The following is a 23,799-nucleotide window of genomic DNA, read 5'->3' as shown; positions in this document are numbered from 1 at the left end:
TATGCCCTATCGGTTGGTGGAAAGCGCAGCTTTCCGCGAACTCATGGCCTAAGCAGTACCTTGCTATGAACTACCCAGTCGACACTTCTTTTCTCGCAAAGCCATCCCAGCCCTCCACCTTCATGTGAAGGACCGCATTGTCCATGCACTCAAGCAATCAGTGAGTGGAAAGGTGCACCTCATAACTGATGCATGGTCCAGTAGGCATGGCCAGGGCCGTTACGTGTCCATCACTGTGCACTGGGTTAATGTGGTGGATGCAGGGTCCACAGGGGACAGTGGTGGTGGGACAGTGCTGCCTAGCCCACGGAATAGGAAACAGTTGGCTGTAGGCGTTCGACCCTCCTCCTCCTACTCCTCCAGAAGCGAAAGCTCGTCCCCAGAGCGCAGTCGCAGCAGCACTCCATCCACAGCTGCCAGTGTTGCACACGAGGTGTCCCCCTATCGATCAGCTAGTGGAAAGCGTCAGCAGGCTGTGTTGAAGATGATGTGTTTGGGCGACAGACACACCGCGGACGTACTGGCCGACTACTTTCAGCAACAAACTGAGTCATGGCTGGGCAGTGTACATCTTGAGGCAGGCAAGGTAGTTAGTGATAACGGGCATAATTTTGTGGCTGCCATAGCCTTTTCAAAACTCAGACACATACCTTGCTTGTCTCACACCTTGAACCTGGTGGTGCAGTGCTTCCTCAATAATTATCCAGAGTTAACAGGCCTGCTCCAGAAGGTTCGAAAACTATGCTCGCACATCCGCCGTTCGCCCATACACTCCAGTCATATGCAGATGCTGCAGCGATTGCTACACCTTCCAAAGCACCGGCTAATTATCGACGTTACAACAAGGTGGAAATCCACCCTGCACATGGTTGAGCAGCTGTGCGAACAGAGGCAGGCTGTAATGCATTTGTGGGAGGATACCCGGACAGGCACTTTGAGGGCAGACATGGAGTTGACTGGTGTGCAGTGGTCAAAGCTGAAAGACCTCTGTAAAGTCCTTCAGTGTTTTGAGGAATGCACACGGCTGGTAAGCGCAGACGACGCCATCATAAGCATGAGCATCCCACTTATGCGTCTGCTCATGCAAACTTTGACGCACATTAAGGAGCAGGCGTCTGCAGCCGAGGTTGACGAGGAGGAAGAGGAGGAGGGAATCCTTGCTGACAGTCAGCCATTGTCTGCTCCGGGACCTCTCCTAGATGAGGTGGAGGAAGAAGAGGAAGAGGAGGAGGAGGGTGATGATGGGGATGATTATTTAGGGGAGGAGGATGCTTCTCATGTGTCCAGAGAAAATGTTGGCGTGGCAAGGTCTGGTACAGGGTTTGTGCGTGACTGGAGGGATGTGGATTTGCCAGAAAGTGCTCCTCCAACCAGCAGTCGCATTGCATCATTGACACCGGGAACATTGGCCCACATGTCAGATAATGCCTTGCAGATCCTAAAAAGGGACCCCCGCATTGCCAAAATGATGAACGATGATGACTACTGGTTGGCCAGCATCCTGGATCCACGCTATAAAGGCAAATTCCAAAACATCATGCCACAGGAGAACCTTGACCTAATATTGGCTAACAAACAAGCAACTCAGGTAAACAGGTTGGTTGAGGCATTCCCAGCACACAGCAGCGGTGATGTTTGTCACACGAGCCGTAGGGGCCGGGGGCAGCATGGAAGAGGTGTTCGTGGTGCACACATCAGAAGTGGCGTTGGAGAAAGGGGTTTCATGACCATGTTGTGGAGTGATTTTTCAAGTCCCGCTCAAATGACTGGTAATACTGCATCGATGGAAAGTGACAGGAGACAGCACTTGTCAACTATGGTCACAAACTACTTTTCCTCCCAGGACGATGTTCTCCCTCACAGGTCATTCCCCTTTGACTATTGGGCCGCTAAACTGGACACCTGGCCTGAATTGGCACAATATGCGTTACAGGAGCTCGCTTGCCCAGCTGCAAGTGTGCTATTGGAAAGAGTCTTCAGTGCTGCTGGATCAATCCTGACAGAAAAAAAAGGACTCGTCTGTCGACCCAAAATGTGGATGATCTAACCTTCATTAAAATGAACCATGCATGGGTTTCCAAGGATTTTGTCCCACCTTCCCCTGATGACACATAGCTTGACAGAAAAATGGCTTGCTTTGGTCCTCCTCTTCCTGGGACTTGACCAATTTCGCCGTTTGCATCAGCTGAATGTCCAACATCAACATATGCCACTTTGTAAACCTCCCTAACTGGGCTACCTCCCCCCCCATGGTCGGGTTCACCAGCTAGCGCACGCAACCGTGCGAGTGTCATTGCCCTGGACAGGTGGGTAGGCCGACTCTTGGGCGCGGGCACTGGCACAGGGTCCCTCATAGTGCAATCAAGTGTCTCTGACGGTGGTGGTGCACACCCACCGTCAGACACACCGCCATACTATGAGGGGCCCAGTGCCAGTACCGACGCCCACGAGTGGGCCACCCTTGCTTGGCCAGGGCCCCAGCATTTGCAATCTTTACCTCTCCCTGCTCCTCCGCTGTGTAGTCTGGGCTGTCAAATCCATACTGGGCCTGACACTGTCTGAGCCTGCTTCCTGATGTATAGACATATATTTTTAATGTGTAAACTATGCTATCCATACATGTTATCCTGTGATACGGTACCCTTTCTCACCTTTGTGCAATCACGTGTAATCCATACTGGGCCTGAGAACGGCTGGCATGCTGTTAAGCAAGCTACAGCACCTGTGGTTTGCACACATAAGTTTTTCATTTTTTCAGGAATGACGGTTAGGCCTAATTCCGGAACTGCGGTTGACCTGCACTTACTGGGAAATCATCGTTCGCGGGTAATAATTGTAATCCCAGATCCCCATCGCTAACGGTGTTCAGCGGGTTATCTGCACCTGTAAGCGACACACGCTGGCCCTTTCGGTGTAGCACGCATGCAGCCACGGACATGTAAGGCCTTGACACACCAGTTATTGGCCAATCTCGCATGCCAGAGCCTCGCATGTCCCTCTAGTAAGCTGGACGTGGACCGCGGAGGCAGGACGGAGTCTCGTTCGTTAACAGAATTAAGCTTGCAATGTGTGCATCTTTTCGGTTGCTGGATGGTTGAGGTTGCCCGTGTTGAGTCCAATTACGCCGCAGGCTCCACTCCTGGTGGTGCCCTTCTGGACATTCCTCTAAGGTTCAGCTTTGCAACCATACTGCCCATGTCAAACAAAAATTTTGTCTTCATGGACGCTGTTTGGAGGGTCGTGAGTCGTGGGAATAACGCCGCCCAATCAGTTAACCTGCTAGACAGATGCTTCGCTGCTCCGAAGCATGACATCACACTCCCTAGGAGGAAGGTAATGCCACTGTGGCGACCATACTCCTGGGGGCGCCACAAGTGCACTGATGCCCAGCCACTGCTCGATGATTCTGCTGGTACATTGACCCAGACCACTACATTCCCCTCACACTCTACACAGCCTGAATCTGACCCTGAGGAAACTCAGGTTACCCTTCCCATATAATGTTCCACCTTACACGGTGACAAAGAGGAAGCTGCAGTTGAAAGTGCAGGTTCGGCCCACCTGCCGTCAGACACACCGCCGTACTTTCAGGGGCCCTGTGCCAGTGCCGTTGCCAACGAGTGGGCCCCCCCTGCTTGCTCAGGATCACAGCACTTGCAAGGTTGAAATACTTACCTCTCCCTGCTCCACCGCCATGATGTCTTCCGCGTTTCCTGACACTGATATTCTGATCAGAGAGCGCAATGACATCACGTCTGTACGCCCTCTGCCTAAACAGCCAAGTGCAGTGAGATGGACGATGGGGACGACGAGGAGTTCTGACTAGTACAGGGATTTCATAGCGAGGAGACTTATTTCATTGTTTTCAATGTTGGGACAGCAATTTTTGGGGAGTACTATACTCTGGAGAATGATAGATGGGGCCCACCATACACTGGAACATTCCAAAGGTGGACATCAGACACTGGATCAGCATGTACAGGGCCCTTATACACTAGAGCATTAGAAATAGGGCCCATTATGTATGGAGCATTATTTGGGCCCATAAGACAGTGGAGCTTCATCCATGGGGACCAACATATACTGTAGCATTATGTGGAGCTCATCATATACTGTTTCAAACATTATATGGGACCAATGATTCTGTAGGTAGAAATAGATGGGCAATATAGCGCACTATGCGGTGGCCATAATACTGTATAGAGTAATATACTGTCCGTTTTTGGAGCTATTGGAGAATTTTAAATGGATATCAGTCATGAGATTTCATTGTAGTATACCACTATTTCTCTGCCGTATCAGAGCATCATGAGTTGTGGTATGTGTTAAAGGGGCGCTCTTTGGCCCAGGGCACATGAAAACCTGGAGCCAGCCCTACCCCACCGCAACTTTAGGGAAATCACCCCCATTTTTCAATGCGTAACTTGTATTATGAAGTAAATAAAGGGTGACAAGCTTCAGGAATAAGAATTTATGGTTTTGGCATTCAAATGGGCACTGTAAGTGTGTTTCCTGTCCTATTCTCACTCCCGACTTTTCTTCCCCATTGACTTACATTGGGTTTCGTGTTTCGGTCTGAACGAAACCCGACTTTTTCCTTTAGTTGGCCGATTTCACTCGACACGACTTTTGAGAAAGTCGGGTTTCGCGAAACCCGACTCGACCCGAAAAAAGGCAAAGTTGCTCATCTCTAATCATAATGTAATGTAAAAGCATTTGAAAAAGCTACTAGCCTGGCTATTTTTTTCAATTCCAGAAAATATTCCATTTGTTTCCCTGTCCCCATAAAGTAACACACAAATCCAAGTATGGTAGCATACATAACTGTGCTCATATTTCTGTGGCCCAACCATCAATTCATGTGCCCCTCATGGCTGCAAACTGTTTGGTCTGTAAAAATATGATACTTTTTTCACAGTAACAGGAAAAAAATGAAAAATAGAGGCTTTCAAGATTTTTTGAGACTGATATATTGCAAAAAGTCTTTGTGATGATAATTTTCCTCATTGTTCAGCTTACAGAAAACACTAGTAGTGTTCTTTTTTGCCCTGAGTGGTTATGATTGAGCACAGTCATACAGGAGGAAGAAGTACGCGCCCCCCAGTGAAAACTCTCTGATAATTCCCTTTTAAGGTACTGTCACACTTAGCGATGTACCAGCGATCCCGACCAGCGATATGACGCGGTCAGGATCGCTGGTACATCGCTAAGTGGTCGCTAGTGAGCTGCCACACAGGCAGATCTCACCAGCGACATTGCTGGGGACGGGGATCGCTACTTATCTGTCACACTAGGCGATCCTGCGTCCTCCCGCCCGGCCCCACGCTCGTCGCTCGTCGTAACAGCAGGAACGCCGCAGGAAGCTGACGACGAGAAACAGTCCAGCCTGTTCTCGCGCAATCAGAGATAACCAGCAGGGGTGAGGGTCGTAGGTAAGTATCAGACACAGCGATGTCGCTAGCAATATTGCTATAATGTCACAAGTTATAGCGATATTGCTAGCGATATCGCTAAGTGTGACAGGCCCTTTAGACTTACAGAGGTTGTCCCATTAACAAAGTGCATTTTAGTCAATCAAAATTTACACAACTTAATGTTATTTTTTTTTCCTGTGCTGAGATAATCTTATAAACATGCCCCTGCTGTGTACTGTGTAATGGATGTGTATGGTCATGCAGAGTTGCTCCAGTTCATGGCCTTCATATTCTACAGCTCCTGGCCTGCCTGTTTTATCACAGGAGTGAGTGTTTCAGCCTATTCTCCAGCCCTCTAAACTCATCATAAATCAAGTTAGTGACATAGGAGCTCTAGTGGCCACTGAGAGTATATGTCATGGAATTGATTTATGATGAGCTCACAGGATTGGTGATGCGGCAGAAACACTCACTGCTTTGATGAAACAGTCAGGGAAATGTGTTTTCTCAGAAAGCAGCAGTGGAGGTCCTACTATTTCAATTGTATACTCATTTATCATAAGAGACTTCTGCTATATACCCCTGGTCAAGAGCTGTGGTATGTGCCGACCATGGACTGAAGCAGCTCCGTATGGTCGGACATATCCATTACACAGTACATTTCAGGGGCACATCTATAAGATCTCAGTACAGGAACATTCATAAATCCAACAATGTATGTATGTACAGTGGGGAAAAAAAGTATTTAGTCAGTCAGCAATAGTGCAAGTTCCACCACTTAAAAAGATGAGAGGCGTCTGTAATTTACATCATAGGTAGACCTCAACTATGGGAGACAAACTGAGAAAAAAAAATCCAGAAAATCACATTGTCTGTTTTTTTTTCATTTTATTTGCATATTATGGTGGAAAATAAGTATTTGGTCAGAAACAAAATTTCATCTCAATACTTTGTGATATATCCTTTGTTGGCAATGACAGAGGTCAAACGTTTTCTGTAAGTCTTCACAAGGTTGCCACACACTGTTGTTGGTATGTTGGCCCATTCCTCCATGCAGATCTCCTCTAGAGCAGTGATGTTTTTGGCTTTTCGCTTGGCAACACGGACTTTCAACTCCCTCCAAAGGTTTTCTATAGGGTTGAGATCTGGAGACTGGCTAGGCCACTCCAGGACCTTGAAATGCTTCTTACGAAGCCACTCCTTCGTTGCCCTGGCGGTGTGCTTTGGATCATTGTCATGTTGAAAGACCCAGCCACGTTTCATCTTCAATGCCCTTGCTGATGGAAGGAGGTTTGCACTCAAAATCTCACGATACATGGCCCCATTCATTCTTTCATGTACCCGGATCAGTCGTCCTGGCCCCTTTGAGAGAAACAGCCCCAAAGCATGATGTTTCCACCACCATGCTTTACAGTAGGTATGGTGTTTGATGGATGCAACTCAGTATTCTTTTTCCTCCAAACACGACAAGTTGTGTTTCTACCAAACAGTTCCAGTTTGGTTTCATCAGACCATAGGACATTCTCCCAAAACTCCTCTGGATCATCCAAATGCTCTCTAGCAAACTTCAGATGGGCCCGGACATGTACAGGCTTAAGCAGTGGGACACGTCTGGCACTGCAGGATCTGAGTCCATGGTGGAGTAGTGTGTTACTTATGGTAGGCCTTGTTACATTGGTCCCAGCTCTCTGCAGTTCATTCACTAGGTCCCCCCGTGTGGTTCTGGGATTTTTGCTCACCGTTCTTGTGATCATTCTGACCCCACGGGGTGGGATTTTGCGTGGAGCACCAGATCGAGGGAGATTATCAGTGGTCTTGTATGTCTTCCATTTTCTAATTATTGCTCCCACAGTTGATTTCTTCACTCCAAGCTGGTTGGCTATTGCAGATTCAGTCTTCCCAGCCTGGTGCAGGGCTACAATTTTGTTTCTGGTGTCCTTTGACAGCTCTTTGGTCTTCACCATAGTGGAGTTTGGAGTCAGACTGTTTGAGGGTGTGCACAGGTGTCTTTTTATACTGATAACAAGTTTAAACAGGTGCCATTACTACAGGTAATGAGTGGAGGAAAGAGGAGACTCTTAAAGAAGAAGTTACAGGTCTGTGAGAGCCAGAAATCTTGATTGCTTGTTTCTGACCAAATACTTATTTTCCACCATAATATGCAAATAAAATGAAAAAAAAACAGACAATGTGATTTTCTGGATTTTTTTTTCTCAGTTTGTCTCCCATAGTTGAGGTCTACCTATGATGTAAATTACAGACGCTTCTCATCTTTTTAAGTGGTGGAACTTGCACTATTGCTGACTGACTAAATACTTTTTTTCCCCACTGTATGTATTTTCTGGGTGAAGCGGTTCTGACACAGTCAGAGCTTTTTGATTTATCAATGAAGCAGAGCTGAGAAAGTTTCGCCCGCCCACACCAGGCTCTGTATATACAATGACTTTAGACCCTGAGCTCCTAATGAAGAAGTTTGGAACTTCGAAACGCGTTGACAAACCACATTCCTGGATACCGTTCTCCTCTTCTATCTCTGAACACCGGGCCTCGCAGAAATAACTCTATCATCCCATCTCAGTGGTTTCTCTTAAGGGCCTTTTACACATAGCGAGATCGCTAGCGATATCGCTAAAGCGTCACCGATTTTGTGATGCAACAGCGATATCGCTAGTGATCTCGCATTGTATGACACATACCCGTGACCGGTCCCCCCACTGGATATCAAGGACAACATCTGCAAGGAGTTTGTATGTTCTCCCCGTGGTTGCGTGGGTTTCCTCCGGGTACTCCGGTTTCCTCCCACACTCCAAAGACATACTGATAGGGTATTTAAATTGTGAGCCCCATCGGGGACAGTGATGATCATGTGTGCAAACTGTAAAGCGCTGCGGAATATGTTAGCGCTATATAAAAATAAAGATTATTAAAAAATAAAGATATCGCTGATCGCGCTTGAAGTGCTTGGGCCATTTTTTCCTCGTTGGCGTCCTGCTGGCGCTGACTAGCGATGCATGGACGCAGGCAGGAGTCGTCATCATCACTGTGGTGTGATGGGTAAGAGCGACTGCCGATGGATCGCTTATCGCTGCTGCGTCGCTGGTGAGATCTGCTTGTGTGACAGCTCACTAGCGACCATTTAGCGATGCACCAGCGATCCTGACTTGGTCATATCGTTGTCAGGATCGCTGGTGCATCGCTAAATGTAACGGGACCCTTACTATGGATATTTTGGCCACATGCAGATAGTCACAATTTGATTCCTTGATGCTTATCTTGAAGGCCATTATTGCAGGCAAAGGTAAGGTACACAGAATTTGTATTTGCTTTTTAATAAATGCTATCTAATTGAAGTATTACAGTAAATTAGAATTTTGGTAGAAAGCTGTGTGAAAGGTAAATAACCTCCTCTTGACAGAGGAGGTGTCTGAAGTACCCCCCTAAATTATACCAATCGCATTCATCCTTTACTTTAATGTATTTTTTTCTTGTGCTACTATACACCAAAGGTTCTGTATATCTTGATCTCCCCGTTTCGTGGATAAATAATGTAATCTGTTAAGGTAGGAGCTGCCTCATGAATATAACAGCAATTGCAATCAAAATTATTCAACCCCCCATTGCAAATCAGGTTGATAATTTACATATTTTCTACAGTTTGCAGTAAACCAATGAAAAAAGAACAATTTTAAAAGCTCAACACAAGTAATATAACAAGCAGTTTCTCAAAATTCAACACATAATGTCGCTTTGACTAGTGGAATCTCATAATTATTCAACCCGTTAATGATGTGCATTTTTATTACTTAGTAGAGTGTCTTTGGCTGTTGTGACCTGCTGCAAACATGATGCATAGCCAGACCTAAGCTTCTGGCAGTGTTCCTGAGGAATTTTATCTCAGTCTCCATGGAGGTCTTCAGGTCACCAATATTCTTAGGTTGTTTGGCAGTTGAGAGTGATTAGTGCTATAACTAGTCTTCTGGACCCCATGGCAAAAATTGAACATGCCTTCTTCAACAAGTTCTTCAGTAGTATTGCTAGAGCATACAGTATAAAACATATATGTTCATCCCCTGTAAAAGCAAAAGAATGCAGACAAAATATGTACGGTAATTCGGTAAATCATCCTACTATTACCAGCTACTACCGCATATACAGTAGTGACCAAATAATACCAATGAACTGATCATTAACAAAAACTAACACTAATATTACCACTAGTGACAGTTATACACAAGAGCTCTGTAGATAGTATAAATGTCTTCTTCATCTGGCACAGCTTTTCTTCATCCAGTATAGACCACAATGACTACTCCCAGGCATGATTTGGTTCATCTCTGCAAAATGTAACTTACAGACATTTATGACAGGTTGCTTCTAGAGCATGTCCCACTTTTTCCCCTGATTCTTCACTGTGCAGAATATATAAGAAAAGCAACATATTTCCAATCTGGTGCCCTTGCAAAGTAATAGTATCCCACAAAATAATTTACATTCTGGCCCCAATATAGTAGTTAGGTCCCTATACTGACTACAATAAAGTAATAATGGTATACATTGTAGCCCCATATAGTAATAATATACCCCATTCTGGCCCTATACAGTAATAATGCTTTCAATTCTGACACCTATACAGTTATAATATCCTCCATTCTTTCACCCATACAGTAATAATGTTCCCATTCTGTCCCCATACAGTAATAATGTCCTCCATTCTGATCCCCATACACTGATAATGTCTCCATTCTGATCACCATGCAGTAATAATGTCAGCCATTCTGCCTCCATACCGTAATAATGCACTCAACTCTGACCCGTATACAGTAATAATGTCCTCCATTCTGATCCCCATACAGTAATAATGTCATCCATTCTGTTCCCATACAGTCATAATGTCCTCATTCTGATCCCCATACAGTAATAATGTCATCCATTCTGCCCCATACAGTAATAATGTCCTCCATTCTGATCCCCATACAGTAATAATGTCATCCATTCTGCCCCATACAGTAATAATGTCCTCCATTCTGATCCCCATACACTGATAATGTCTCCATTCTGATCACCATGCAGTAATAATGTCCCCATTCTGCCTCCATACAGGTTGTCAGATCATGCTTACCCCCCTCCTGGTGCGGTCTCTGCAGCCGTTGCTTCTTCCAAGGTCTCCGGAGCCTAAGTTCAGCGGTCACGTGGTACCACTCATTATCGTCATGAATATGTGCATATTCATGACTTTAATGAGCGGTACCATGTGCCTGCTGAAGGAAGGAAAAGCTGCAAGAGACCGTGTAAGAAGAGCAGGGGCTGCAGAGACCGCACCAGGAGGGGGTAAGTATATGCGATATTCACTTGTCCCCATTCCACCGCTGCATGCCACTCGGTCCTCCGTGTCCTCTGGCTGTGACGTTCAGGTCAGAGGGCTTGGAGGTGTAGTTAGTGCGTGCCACGCCCTCTGCCTGAACAGTCACTGACAGAGGACCCAGAAGACAGAGCGGCATGCGGCAGTGGAACGGGGACAGGTGAATATAGCAGGTGTCGGGGCCCTGAGCCAGCAGTGACACCGGCACCTGTCCCCCATAGCGCGCCGGTGTCCCCGCCTGCTCAGGACACTGGCACCTGGCCCCTAGCGACAAGAGGCGAGTATGTCATTTTTTTATTCGCAGCAGCATATGGGGCATAATCTATGGAGCAGCATATGGGGCATAATATATGGGACAGCATATGGGGCATAATATATGGAGCATCATATGGGGCATAATATATGGAGTATCTTATGGGGCATAATATATTGAACATCTTATGGGGCAGAATATGGGGCATAATCTATGGAGCATTTTATGGGGCCATAACCTTTATGGAGCAGCATATGGGGCATATTCTATGGAGCATCTTATGAGGCCATTATTAACCTTTGTGCAGCATTATATGGGGTATATTTTGTATGGTGCATCATATGGGGCCATCATGAACTGTTTGGAGCATTATATGGGGCTCCTGATTCAATATGGCTATTCAAAAACATTTAACCTACTGATGTCTCAATTAATTTTACTTTTATTGGTATCTATTTTTATTTTTGAAATTTACCAGTAGCTGCTGCATTTTCCGCCCTAGGCTTATACTTGAGTCAATACATTTTCCCATTTTTTTTGTTGCAAAATTAGGGGGAGTCGGCTTATACTCGGGTCGGCTTATACTCAAGTATATACGGTATGTAACGAAGTTTACATGCCTGGCATTCTATGCAGTATATAGCATGATCAGAATCGTAGCTAATAAATTATTTTATTTTATAAATAGTATTGTGATTGGAGGAAAATGCAGTTCTCTTATTGTCTGCAAATTGGCAGACATTACATCTGTTGCTAGAAGGGTGAGCTCACTCGAGCAAGATGAATTTGCTCCAGAGAGGAAAGTTTTTACAAAGAAAGCAGTGCCATTAGCAATAGGCTGTTTGATAGGGGATACAAAATAGCCAACATAAAACATGCATTCAGGAATGTTTCTAAAATCCCACGTGCTGATTTATTATATTCTGACAAATCAAATTTAAATGTTATTCCTGAAACACAGGTTACTTTTTCTACCACTTATAGCAGTCGGTATAATAAAATTGGGTAGATAATACTGAATTATCTCCCTGTAGTCAATCGGGATAAATTTTTATGTACAATCCTCCAGAATGGATGCAGAGTAGTGGCTAGGAGAGGGTGCACACTAGGAAATATGTTGTCTCCCAGCATGGTGCATGAAGCCAAAACTCCCACATCATGGATATCAGTAAAAGGCTTTTAGGCCGGAGTTACAATAACCGACGATAAAGACGGTCACAACTGAGCAGGTTCTCTCTAACTGGCTTTTGTCACGCCGCTTTGGTCAGCCATACCCAGTGATAGTGGATCCGCGGAGGAGGAGACGAATGTGGGTACATCCACTTTTGAGGCAACGACTCACAAGAGGTCATTTCCACCGTCTCTATTCTTCTCTGTGGGATCATCCAGAAACTTTTTTTCAATACTGTCACATGAGCCTTGCCACTTTTGATCTACTCTTAGAGACAGTGCGCCCTGGGATCACCTTTCAGGACACCAGGATGCGCAATGCTATATCTGCAGAGGAGCGACTTCTACTCACTTTACGGTATATACTACACAACCACACTCTCTATGTTCATGCTGTGTTGCCCAAAGTATGTGTATTTTATTATTTGGGTACCATTTTTTGCCTCATCTTAGTCCAGATATATTTAAACTTATAGACCAGAATATTATGTGTATTATGTACTGAATATCACGTAGTCATTATGTTTGAAAAAATATGTGTGTTAGTAGATATGAAAAATTATAATGTTTTGTATGTATGTAGCTGTTGTTTTTCTAATTGTTGGCTTTTAAATTTTACATTTCTGTTGTTCTCCAGCTTCCTGTCCACTGGACTGTCTTATGCCGCCCTCCACCATGAGTTTCTCATTGGAAGATCTACCATTTCTGGCATAGTCAGGTCGACATGTAGTGAAATCTGGTCAAGACTACATCAACTCATCATGCCCGAGCCCAGGATGGAAGATTGGTTGAGGATCTCAAGGGACTTTGAGGAGGAATGCCAGTTTCCAAATTGTATTGGGGCCCTTAATGGAAAACATATCCGTGTGCGTAAACCGCTGAACTCTGGCTCCCAATTGTTCAATTATAAGCAATACTTTTCTGCTGTTTTGTTGGCTCTGGCCGACACTCATTACAAGTTTATAATTGTCGACATTGGGTCTATGGAAGGACAGGAGACTCTAGAGTCTTCAATATTTCCATTATGGGTCGGCGGCTACGCACCAACCAGTTGGATCTACCCCCACCATGCCAGCTACCAGGCTCGACTCAAGAATCAGTCCCATATGTCCTTGTGGCAGATGAGGCATTTCAGTTATCGCGCAATGTAATGAGGCCATATCCCCGGCGCAACCTGGACAACCTGTGCAGAATATTTAAAATGTGCCTATCACATGCTCGGCGACTGGTGGAGTGTTCCTTTGGCATTCTTTGTGCCAAATGGCGGGTCCTCCAGTCTGCCATTCAGCTGAGTGAACAAAATGTTAATGAAGTTATAAAAGCAAGTGTCATTCTTCATAACTTCACCAGGATACATGATTGCTCCTCCTCTGCTGGTGTTGTGCGTGGGTCGGACAGTGTGCGTAGGGTGAGACCACATGTCAACCCTCAACATAGACCACTATCTGGTCTCAAAGTGCGTGATATTTTCACTAATTATTTTATGTCACCTGAGGGGGAAACTTCTTGGCAAGAGCATGCTGTATCTATGTTGTAAATTTTTTCTTTTTGTCTGTGTAAATATATATATTTCAACTCCTTATGTTTCTCTCACTTTGTAATTCCCTTGGTAAGTGTATGTTAGTATGTCGTGATGTTATTGCATAATTGAGGCAGAGACGTGAAATTGATTTGGCAAAGCTAATTTTTTGGGTTTTTGTTTTTTTGCCGTATGGTTAGTGTGTAAATGGCACAAAGTGGCCTTTTTGCATATTGAAAATTTTAATAAAAACAAATTTGCATAGCCAACAAAAAAAGACAAGACCATAATTAACAAAACAATACCACAACATTACAAATGGTGGTAGGTCGGGGGAGGAGAAGGCGGAAGCCCAGCCTGTAATGGCTGCTAGCTATTTTGGCCAACTTGGCCATCGCCCTGTGTGGGGGCATACTCTTGGTCATGATGTTGGTAGTGTGCTGCCTCATGGGATTGTGGTGAGTACTGGGCAGTCTGATACTGTAGAGGGGCCTCCTGTTGGGGCTAGTAGGCCCATGGCTCATACCCCCCAAAATAGCCATGTTGTCCCAAACCAGGTTGGGACCAACCTACAACACTGGGTGGGAACAAGTGGCCATATTGGTGAGGTTGGTTAGAGGCAGACATATGTGGCTTCTGTGGCCAAGGTTGGGTAGGGGGAGGAAGGGGGTGAGGTGTAGGCCCACGTGTAGGAGGATCTTCAGAGCCTGATTGAGCAAGCATGTGTGGGTGTGGTCTAATGCGCATCAGATTCCTTGGGGAAAGCTGCCACCTCTCCAGAAATTCAAATACCTCATATGGGGTATTGGGGGGTGTGCTTGCGTCAATCAGGATCTGAATAGATCCTCGAATACATAGCCTCACCTCACAGGGAAGGAACCGAAGATAACGGGCCAGGCTGCATGAGTACGCCTCCTCCCCATCATCATTATTCACTCGAGGAAGATAGTTGAGGAGCCCTGTGTCCACATTTGTATGGGTATCTTGGGCAGGGATCTGACGCATTCTTCTACCTCACCGGGATGGTACAGCAGGCTGAGGGGAGCCCTCTAGGTGGACAGTTGGGCTGCTGCTGATGTGGCCCTGATCATCCTGTATGGTGGGTGGTGCTGAAGCTGACGGTCCTGCTTGTGGCTGTGGTCCTGGTGGTGGGGTTTGTGGTGCAGGTCCAGATCCAAGGGTAGGTGCAGGGCGAGCAGGAGACGAAACTTGGCCCATGCTTCTTGGAGGGGGAGGAGATGGGCCAGCCACCTATTCCCCTCCAGCCACAGGATCTATGATGGGCTCTGTATCTGATCTAATTTCCCTCTCTGTAAGGTTAGACTGAGTTCTGTTATGAAATATAAAATGGAAAAAAAATTGGTTTGGGCCCTGTAAAGGATATGTGTAATGTGGTGTGAGTTTTCTACTTACGGTCTCAGATGCAGAAATGGAGCGAGGAAGGAGAGGCGATCATAGTATACATATTTTCACTTGGTGTGGCCCGCATCCCCACTCCTGGCCCGCTGCTGACGTTCCCTCCTGTACTGGTCACGGATGCTGCGCCAGCGTCTCATCACATCTTCAACTGCAATGTGACAGAAAATATTCTACATTTCACATATTTGCAAAACAACCTTTACAAAAAGTAGCATAGTCATGTGGCCTAGTATTGTGTGATTTCTACCCAGGGAGGCATATATCATTGGGGCAACCAGGCCAGATACACAGGGTCACAATAGCTCAGGGGGCAAGTAACAACTCTAAAATTGGTTGCCTAGGCATTATGAGGAGCTTGTGGACAGGGACCAATTATGTCAGGGTAAAACAGTGGGTCAAATCTGAATCTACAGGCCTCAAGAGGCAAAAAGCCCAAGCACAGGAAGGGGGAGGCTACTTCCAAAATCCTTTTATGATGTGAGGTAATTTTCAAGCCTTTTTTTGGTTGAACTTTGCTGCTGCTGCTCCTCACGTGGCCGATCACCAAAATCGTGGAACATCTGGCGACATATGCACCTCCATGCCACCTCCTTTCTTGCCCGGTCGGCATAATGGGCATCACGTTGGTCCCAGATTTCCAGGCGCTCCTGCACTAGAACTATCAGCATCTCCACATTCAGGTAGGATGCCATGTTGCTGTACTCCGTGGAGGCGTACTTCCTGGATGTCTGGAGCGCTTTTTGAGCTAATTAGCATGTCTAAGCTTCCTGATAATTGGTTGGTCCATTTCCGGTCACCTGCCAAAGTCATGCGTATTTCTCGCAAGTCACACGTGTGGTCCGTGTGTAATGCGTTGTTTTTGCGCACCCATAGACTTGCATTGGCGCTACACCACGGTGTAATGCAGTCCGTCTAACGGACCGTCTAAACGCAGTGTGACCCCGGCCTTATTCTGGAGCCACTAAGCATTTTATTTCTGCGCATAAGGGAAATTTTATCAAATTTCTCATTTCTTTGGCGTAGAAAGGGTTAATCAATCACCAAGAGGTGGTGACTGGAAGAAACAATTAGCACTGCCAGAATCGTTTTGGAATTTGACCTTAGATACCAAACACCCACAGGGCATGAACTATAGGAATGACCTTTTTTTACATTTATTACATTGAAAGACCCATGCTTAAACTATGTGGTAACATAAGACACAAATTTATACAGTTTTGATTTTTTTTTCTGCCTTGAAATGAGAGATTCATGCTGTGTGTTCAGCTGTTGTTTTTCTAATGTCATTAATTGCTATGTTTGTGATTGGTTCCTTGCTATATATGTACTTGTCTATTTGTCTTGTACTAGATCCTATGACTAAGGGCGCCGTGGTGCGCCAGAAACGTATCAGGCAGAGAGTCTCTCTCTCATTTTTAAAAAAAATGTTTTTTAAAATGTTCTAATAAAAAATAAATTTTATTAAAACTGGATGGACGTGCTGGAAATAGCCCTCCGTTCCCACAGTAATAATGTACTCAGTTTTCACCCGTGTACAATAATATTGTCTTCCATTCTGATCCCCATACAATTAAATATGATACACTGTGACCAGTAACAAATGAATATGAGCTAGAATATGAACTGGAATAAAAACTTAATGTGTAGGCACACTACAGTAAGCAAATAAATAGTAACTAAAAAAAACATAGGTATTTAGTTATAACTTTTTTAATGAATTGGAGCCTTTGCGTTGAATTTGGAGAAACCACTTATTATATTAGCTCTGTTGAGCAACTTAAAAACGACCTGTCAGCAGGTTAAAAGTGATCAGCATTTGCTGTTGTGGTATTGCTGCTACTCCCCTGAGAATGCTGTTTTTTGTTGTTTTTTTTTTCAAAATTCTGCCATATTGCTTCAGAGGTAAAAGAGACAAATCAAAGAGAGTACCTGTTCTTGTGTAAGAGAACATATGAACATGCCAAGTTTAATTGATGTCTAGATCCTAAATAATGTTCCTTGTTTGCATTAACGTTACATATATTTCTGCTGCGTCAGCAAACTGGAAAAACGCATAACACACTATGAGAATCCACTGTATAAAACAGCGGCTGTTGCTGACTCTCACACACATACTGCTCTGATCACAGCGCTGTGCACAATGAAGACTGGCATTCTAGTTCTGATCGCTTTTAACCTCTTTGCTCTATGCCACGCTGATGCTGGTGAGTAACAGCGGGTTCAGATGATTTTGCTTCTATAGGAATCGACACCACAAACCATTGCATTTATCGTTTGCTATGTGGTATTAATATTTTGATTCCTTCTTTTTTTGTAGGTAATGGTACTGATTGTCTTCGTACTGCAATGAAGGTAAGAAAATCACCACATATGGGCATGCTGCAAATCTGCAGATGTTGTGCTGTTCGTGAAAGACATTTGTTTTATTCACATTCACCTGCATTGTTCTGTATATTCAATTTGTTAAAGCAGCTTTGTAGGGCACAATGACAGTAACAAACTCTTTTTCATGTAATCTGCGTATAAACCCAATCATAGCATTGTACACAATGCAGAGATTTATACAAGACCCAAAAATAAATGGAAAACAGAAGTATGCATCCTACTTTAATACCTTCCTCTTCTTAGGATAAGTTCCCACAATGAGTATTTGGTGTGTTCTACTTCACTGCGTATTTTTGCTGCACTAAAAAGCACAGCGTATTAAAGTATAAAGTAAAATGGATGGGATTTATAGACATCTCATGCCCACTGAGCTTTTTTTTATGTAGCGTAAATTGACCTGCGCTTTATTTTTAAAATTCTTTCCGCTTTTCTGTGTTTTTTTTCCATGAAAATACGGTACTCATCGTGAGAACTTGGCCTGTAAGGAAAAAATGCACTAAAATGAACAATTCAACAGCGTTTATAGGCCATATTCACTATCAGTGTTTGGTCAGTATTTTACATCAGTATTTGTAAGTCAAAACCAGAAAAGGAATAATCAGAAGAAAAGTATAATAGAAGCACATCATCATTTCTGTATTTTTCACTCACTCCATATTTTGTCTTGCAAATACGAATGTAATATGCTGCCCAAATAATGAACGTGTGACCGTAGTCTTCAATGCATAGTTGGCATGAGTTTTCATGAAATCACATCCACTTTGCTTGAACTGTAAATGCCGTGGCTTTTCTGCATAAAAGAAGCAGCAGAAAGCGTGCAGCATTTCAAATTCTTAGTGTGAATAGCTTTATAGTATACCCTAAAGTGGGAAACTTTTCTCCCCGGGCAGGGGCAGTGACATAATCAGTCAGCTTATTGGGCATTAGTTGCTACTGCAAGTGAAGGAGATACAGCGTTGGCCAAAAGTATTGACACCCCTGCAATTCTGTCAGATAATACTCAGTTTCTTCCTGAAAATGATTGCAAACACAAATTCTTTGGTATTATTATCTTCATTTAATTTGTCTTAAATGAAAAAACACAAAAAGAATTGTCCTAAAGCCAAATTGGATATAATTCCACACCAAACATAAAAAAGAGGGTGGACAAAAGTATTGGCACTGTTCGAAAAATCATGTGATGCTTCTCTAATTTGTGTAATTAACAGCACCTGTAACTTACCTGTGGCACCTAACAGGGGTTGGCAATAGCTAAATCCCACTTGCAGCCAGTTGACATGGATTAAAGTTGACTCAACCTCTGTCCTGTGTACTTGTGTGTACCACATTGAGCATGGAGAAAAGAAAGAAGACCAAAGAACTGTCTGAGGACTTGAGAAACCAAACTGTGAGGAAGCATGAGCAATCTCAAGGCTACAAGTCCATCTACAAAGACCTGAATGTTCCTGTGTCTACCGTGCGCAGTGTCATCAAGAAGTTTAAAGCCCATGGCACTGTGGCTAACCTCCCTAGATGTGGACGGAAAAGAAAAATTATCAAGAGATTTCAACGCAAGATTGTGCGGATGTTGGATGAAGAACCTCGACTAACATCCAAACAAGTTCAAGCTGCCCTGCCGTCCGAGGGTACAACAGTGTCCACCCGTACTATCCGTCGGCGTCTGAATGAAAAGGGACTGTATGGTAGGAGACACAGGAAGACCGCACTTCTTACCCCGAGATATAAAAAAGCCAGGCTGGAGTTTGCCAAAACTTACCTGAAAAAGCCTAAAACGTTTTGGAAAAATGTTCTCTGGTCAGATGAGACAAAAGTAGAGCTTTTTGGGCAAAGGCATCAACATAGAGTTTACAGGAGAAAAAAAGAGGCATTCAAAGAAAAGAACACGGTCCCTACAGTCAAACATGGTGGAGGTTCCCTGATGTTTTGGGGTTGCTTTGTTGCCTCTGGCACTGGACTGCTTGACCATGTGCATGGCATTATGAAGTCTGAAGACTACCAACAAATTTTGTAGCATAATGTATGGCCCAGTGTGAGAAAGCTGGGTCTCCCTCAGAGGTCATGGGTCTTCCAGCAGGACAATGACCCAAAACACACTTCAAAAAGCACTAGAAAATGGTTTGAGAGAAAGCACTGGAGACTTCTAAGGTGGCCAGCAATGAGTCCAGACCTGGATCCCATAGAACACCTGTAGAGAGATCTAAAAATAGCAGTTTGGAGAAGGCACCCTTCAAATATCAGGGACCTGGAGCAGTTTGCCAAAGAAGAATGGTCTAAAATTCCAGCAGAGCATTGTAAGAAACTCATTGATGGTTACCGGAAGCGGTTGGTCGCAGTTATTTTGGCTAAAGGTTGTGCAACCAAGTATTAGGCTGAGGGTGCCAATACTTTTGTCTGGCCCATTTTTGGAGTTTTGTGTGAAATGATCAATGTTTTGCTTTTTTCTTCATTCTCTTTTGTGTTTTTTCATTTAAGACAAATTAAATGAAGATAATAATACCAAGGAATTTGTGTTTGCAATCATTTTAAGGAAGAAACTGAGCATTATCTGACAGAGTTGCAGGGGTGTCAATACTTTTGGCCAACACTGTAGATCAGACTGCGGGTGCCTGCATGCCGGGTCCGGAACTGGAAGTGCTGCATCCTCTGTTCTCGGGGGAAGCCTGAGTGGGTGGCGGACCTTCTCCTGCTGCCTGGGGGAAGCCAGAGAGAGAGACAAAGCTTCCTGCTGTCCCAATAGGGCAGGGAGTACCAAAAAGGCGCACGCAGCAGATGAGTAGAAGAGGAGGAAAGCACGCGAAGGAGAGGAGTCTGGCGCCGGCGCAGAGCAGTGCAGAGGGCAGCACAGAGAGCAGCGTGCAGAGCGGTGAGCGGTGCGCTCTGCTTCCCCCTCCAGAGAGTACCGGCATGGCGACGGGCCATATAGAAGGAGCCCCCGTCGCCTCCATAGGGAGCCGTGCAGAGCCCTGCTGAGCAGAGCCCTGCAGAACAGTGGCGTGCAGTACAGAGCCGTGCAGCACCGGGCAGGGCGGAACCCAGGCGGGAGAGCTGAGTGGTGAGTCAGCTGCTGTGTCTATGACAGAGGTAGAGCAGACCGCGTGCGCAGGCCGACTCGACAGTACCCCTGCAGACAGGTACACCGCTAGTGAGCGACCAGCCGGTAATCCCCCGCTACCCTCCACGTCAGGAGGTGACTCAGGACTGACACCAGAGACCATACCAAGTGTGAGACGCCATGAGAGGCATATGGCTAGGCCATGGCCTCACTATCTAGGACATGCACACACTGTGGAGCGAAGTCTCATTCTGGCAGTTCCACACATTGGACTCAATGCTGTGCTAGACACACGAGAACATGGGAAAGTTATCCTCTCCTCACAGACTTCGTTGAGATCCCCACGTGCCGCTGTTGTCGGTGCCACCGTTGGATTCCTACCTTTCACAGACTTCATCGCAAGGTTACGTGCCACTGTTGTCGGTGCCACCGTTGGAACCCTGAGACACTGCACAGAAGAAGACTACAGTCGGATAAGTTTATCCTCTTTAAATACTAAACTATCGTTCTTCCCTGTCCTACCCTATCACTCTCCCAGTTCTGCCCCTTTCCTCACCATCACCCTGCCACCCTTTACTCCCTGCGTGGAGTGCATTTATTGTTAAATAAAACCTGTTAACTCTTAATCTGCCTTCTGTATGTGATGACATCCCACGTTCCTGCAATTATTACACTTGGCATAGTCGGCAGGATGTCATACAATGGCGCAGAGGTGGCAGATCAAGTATTTGGAGGGGGCCCTAGATCCCGTATTTCCCTGGGAGCCCTGTTAAATAACATCCCGAAGTTCACTGGGAATAATACTATGCTGTGGAGTTGGATTGAACGTTTGAGAGGGGTGATGAGGATGCATCCCATGACTCCGGCCCTAGAAGCAGAGGTGGCTATGATGGCTTTAGATGGGGAGGCCAGGGACTCTGTCATGCTCCGACCCCCACAGGCGAGAGACACCCTGGGTAAATTTCTACTAATACTTGAGGAGATGCATGGGGATCCTACGGACGTAGGAGAATGACATATGTGTCTGTTGAGGCGTATTTTAAGAGAGGGGGAGACAGTGATCCAATTTATGAATGCACTGCAGGAACTCCATACTGCCATTGCTCGCAAAGATGGAGTAGATGTAGGGTCCATTGACATAATGCTGCGAGACCAGCTAGTGAAGGGCCTGCGCGACGTGCTGCTGAAGCAGGCTCTGCGAAAGCGCCTGAGAGTCAAACCCAGTATGACTTTTTGTGAAATAGGGGCAGAGGTGCGCATAGGCAAGCAGGAGCAGGGGATTGCAGCCTTGACAGGGATGGTCCGACGTTGCGGAGTACTCAGCCCGAATGAAGAAGAGCCAATGTCGACCCCTGATTTACAGCTGGGAATGCTGAGAATTTGGGAAGAAGTCAAGAGTTTGAAGGAAGCCCTTGCTGCTGTCTTTGGGGTCTGCATCATACCCCGAGGTAATTAACGGAAACTGGTGAAGGAAGTTAGAGGAGAGGTGCGGAGCATGAAGGAAGCTTCAGTGGCGGCACCAGAGTGTATCCTGGAGTAAAGAGCAAATGCAAGTGAGATATGCTTCCCGCGGAAGTCGATGAACCAGACCAAAGTACCCACCAGACAGACGCAGACATGAGTGCTGGGCGTGCAGAAGAGTAGGACACCTGTCCAGATATTGCCCTACCTGAGAAAAACGACGGCAAAGATCCGCTCAGCCTTCCGATGGTCCTGCTAATTGGTGGGAATGTCGCCCCTGGGGGGAATGGTACGGTGGGAGGAGAAGAGCCCCACTCAGAGCAAGACAGAGCCACGACGTCGGATGCCGGAAAGAGATGGAGAAGATGTTGACTGTCCCCGGTAAGATGTCTGCGCTGTCCTGGCGCATGGAGGCGAGTCTGATGGAACTCCAACCTGGATACGAAACTCCCGACAAAGGAGAGAAGGTGATGAGTGTTCATGAGATGCCTGCTCTCATGGTTCACGTCGATGAGAAGGATGAGCCACTAATATCGTCCCCTGAAGTGGAAAGTTTGCCCGCCGTCAGCTCATAAGATCCTGACCGGATGGAAGAGATGAAGCAGCTGTGTGAGACAGAGAGTGTGGCTGAAAAGCAATGGGAAGTGACACCCGCAGAGCCCAGCATGGATGACAAAGGGTCCAGCCTGCATGGTCTTTATTCATCCGATTCCAGTTCTGACGGGAATGCGCATGTCAAAGAGAGGGGGAGCTATGGAGAAGAATTGCTGGTACTAAGTCCTCAAACTGAGGAGCAAGAAGTCCATAAGCAGTACGGAGGGCAGCACAGAGAGCAGTGCACAGAGAGGTGAGCAGCGCACAATGCTTTCCCCTCCAAAGAGTATCAGCGTGGCGAAGGGCTATATAGGAGCCCCCGTCTCATGCAGATAAAGCTGTGCAGAACAGAGGCGCGCAGTACAGAGCCGTGCAGAGCAGAACTCGGGCGGGAGAGCTGAGTGGTGAGTCGACTGCTGTGTCTGTGACTGAGGTAGAGCAGACTGGGTGCGCAGGCCGACTCGACAGTTCCCCTGTAGACAGGTACACCGCTAGTGAGCGACCAGCCGGTAATCCCCCGCTACCCTCCACATCAGGAGGTGACTCAGGACTGACGCTGGAGGCCGTATAGTGTTATGATGAGTCACCGAAGGAGGAATAAACAAAATACCAGCTAAGTCCAGAAAAACTAGAGAGGTTGGCAGCTATCGGATTGCAGACCCCTGAACCTATCCACAACAACTAGCAGTAGCCGTGGGGGGTTCCTACGGAGCCCTAGACCCCTCGATCACAGCCGGAGAACTATATAGCCTAAAGACAGAAAGGGGAAAAACTAAACTGCCCCAGAGCAGACCCCAAAGCAATAGGCAGCCCCCAACATAAAATGACGGTGAAGCAAGATGAAAACACTAACACAGATAGAAAGATAGGTTGAGCAAATGATGGGGCCCAAGCTAACTACATAGGACAGGATAGGAAAGCTGCTGTCTGCCATCCGCAAAAACCCTATCAAAATGAGCCAACCGACTGATAGGAAAAACAGGCCCTGAAGTCGCTAGGCTTCAAAAAGACTATATCAGCACACAGGTATATTCTGAAGACAGAGCAAAATATCAACAGATCAGAGACAAAAATGGAATTCAGCTCACCCCCGGCCGGGGATGGCAGAACTCCCAAAAAACAAGGCAAAACAAGAACAAAACTGAAGAGTACAAAGCAGAGCAGAAAAACTTA

This window comes from Dendrobates tinctorius, unplaced genomic scaffold (assembly GCF_039654945.1).
Source record: "Dendrobates tinctorius isolate UK_male_01 unplaced genomic scaffold, ASM3965494v1 ptg000029l, whole genome shotgun sequence".
Classification (NCBI taxonomy): Eukaryota; Metazoa; Chordata; class Amphibia; order Anura; family Dendrobatidae; genus Dendrobates; species Dendrobates tinctorius.
Note: the sequence above shows the minus strand (reverse complement) of the source record.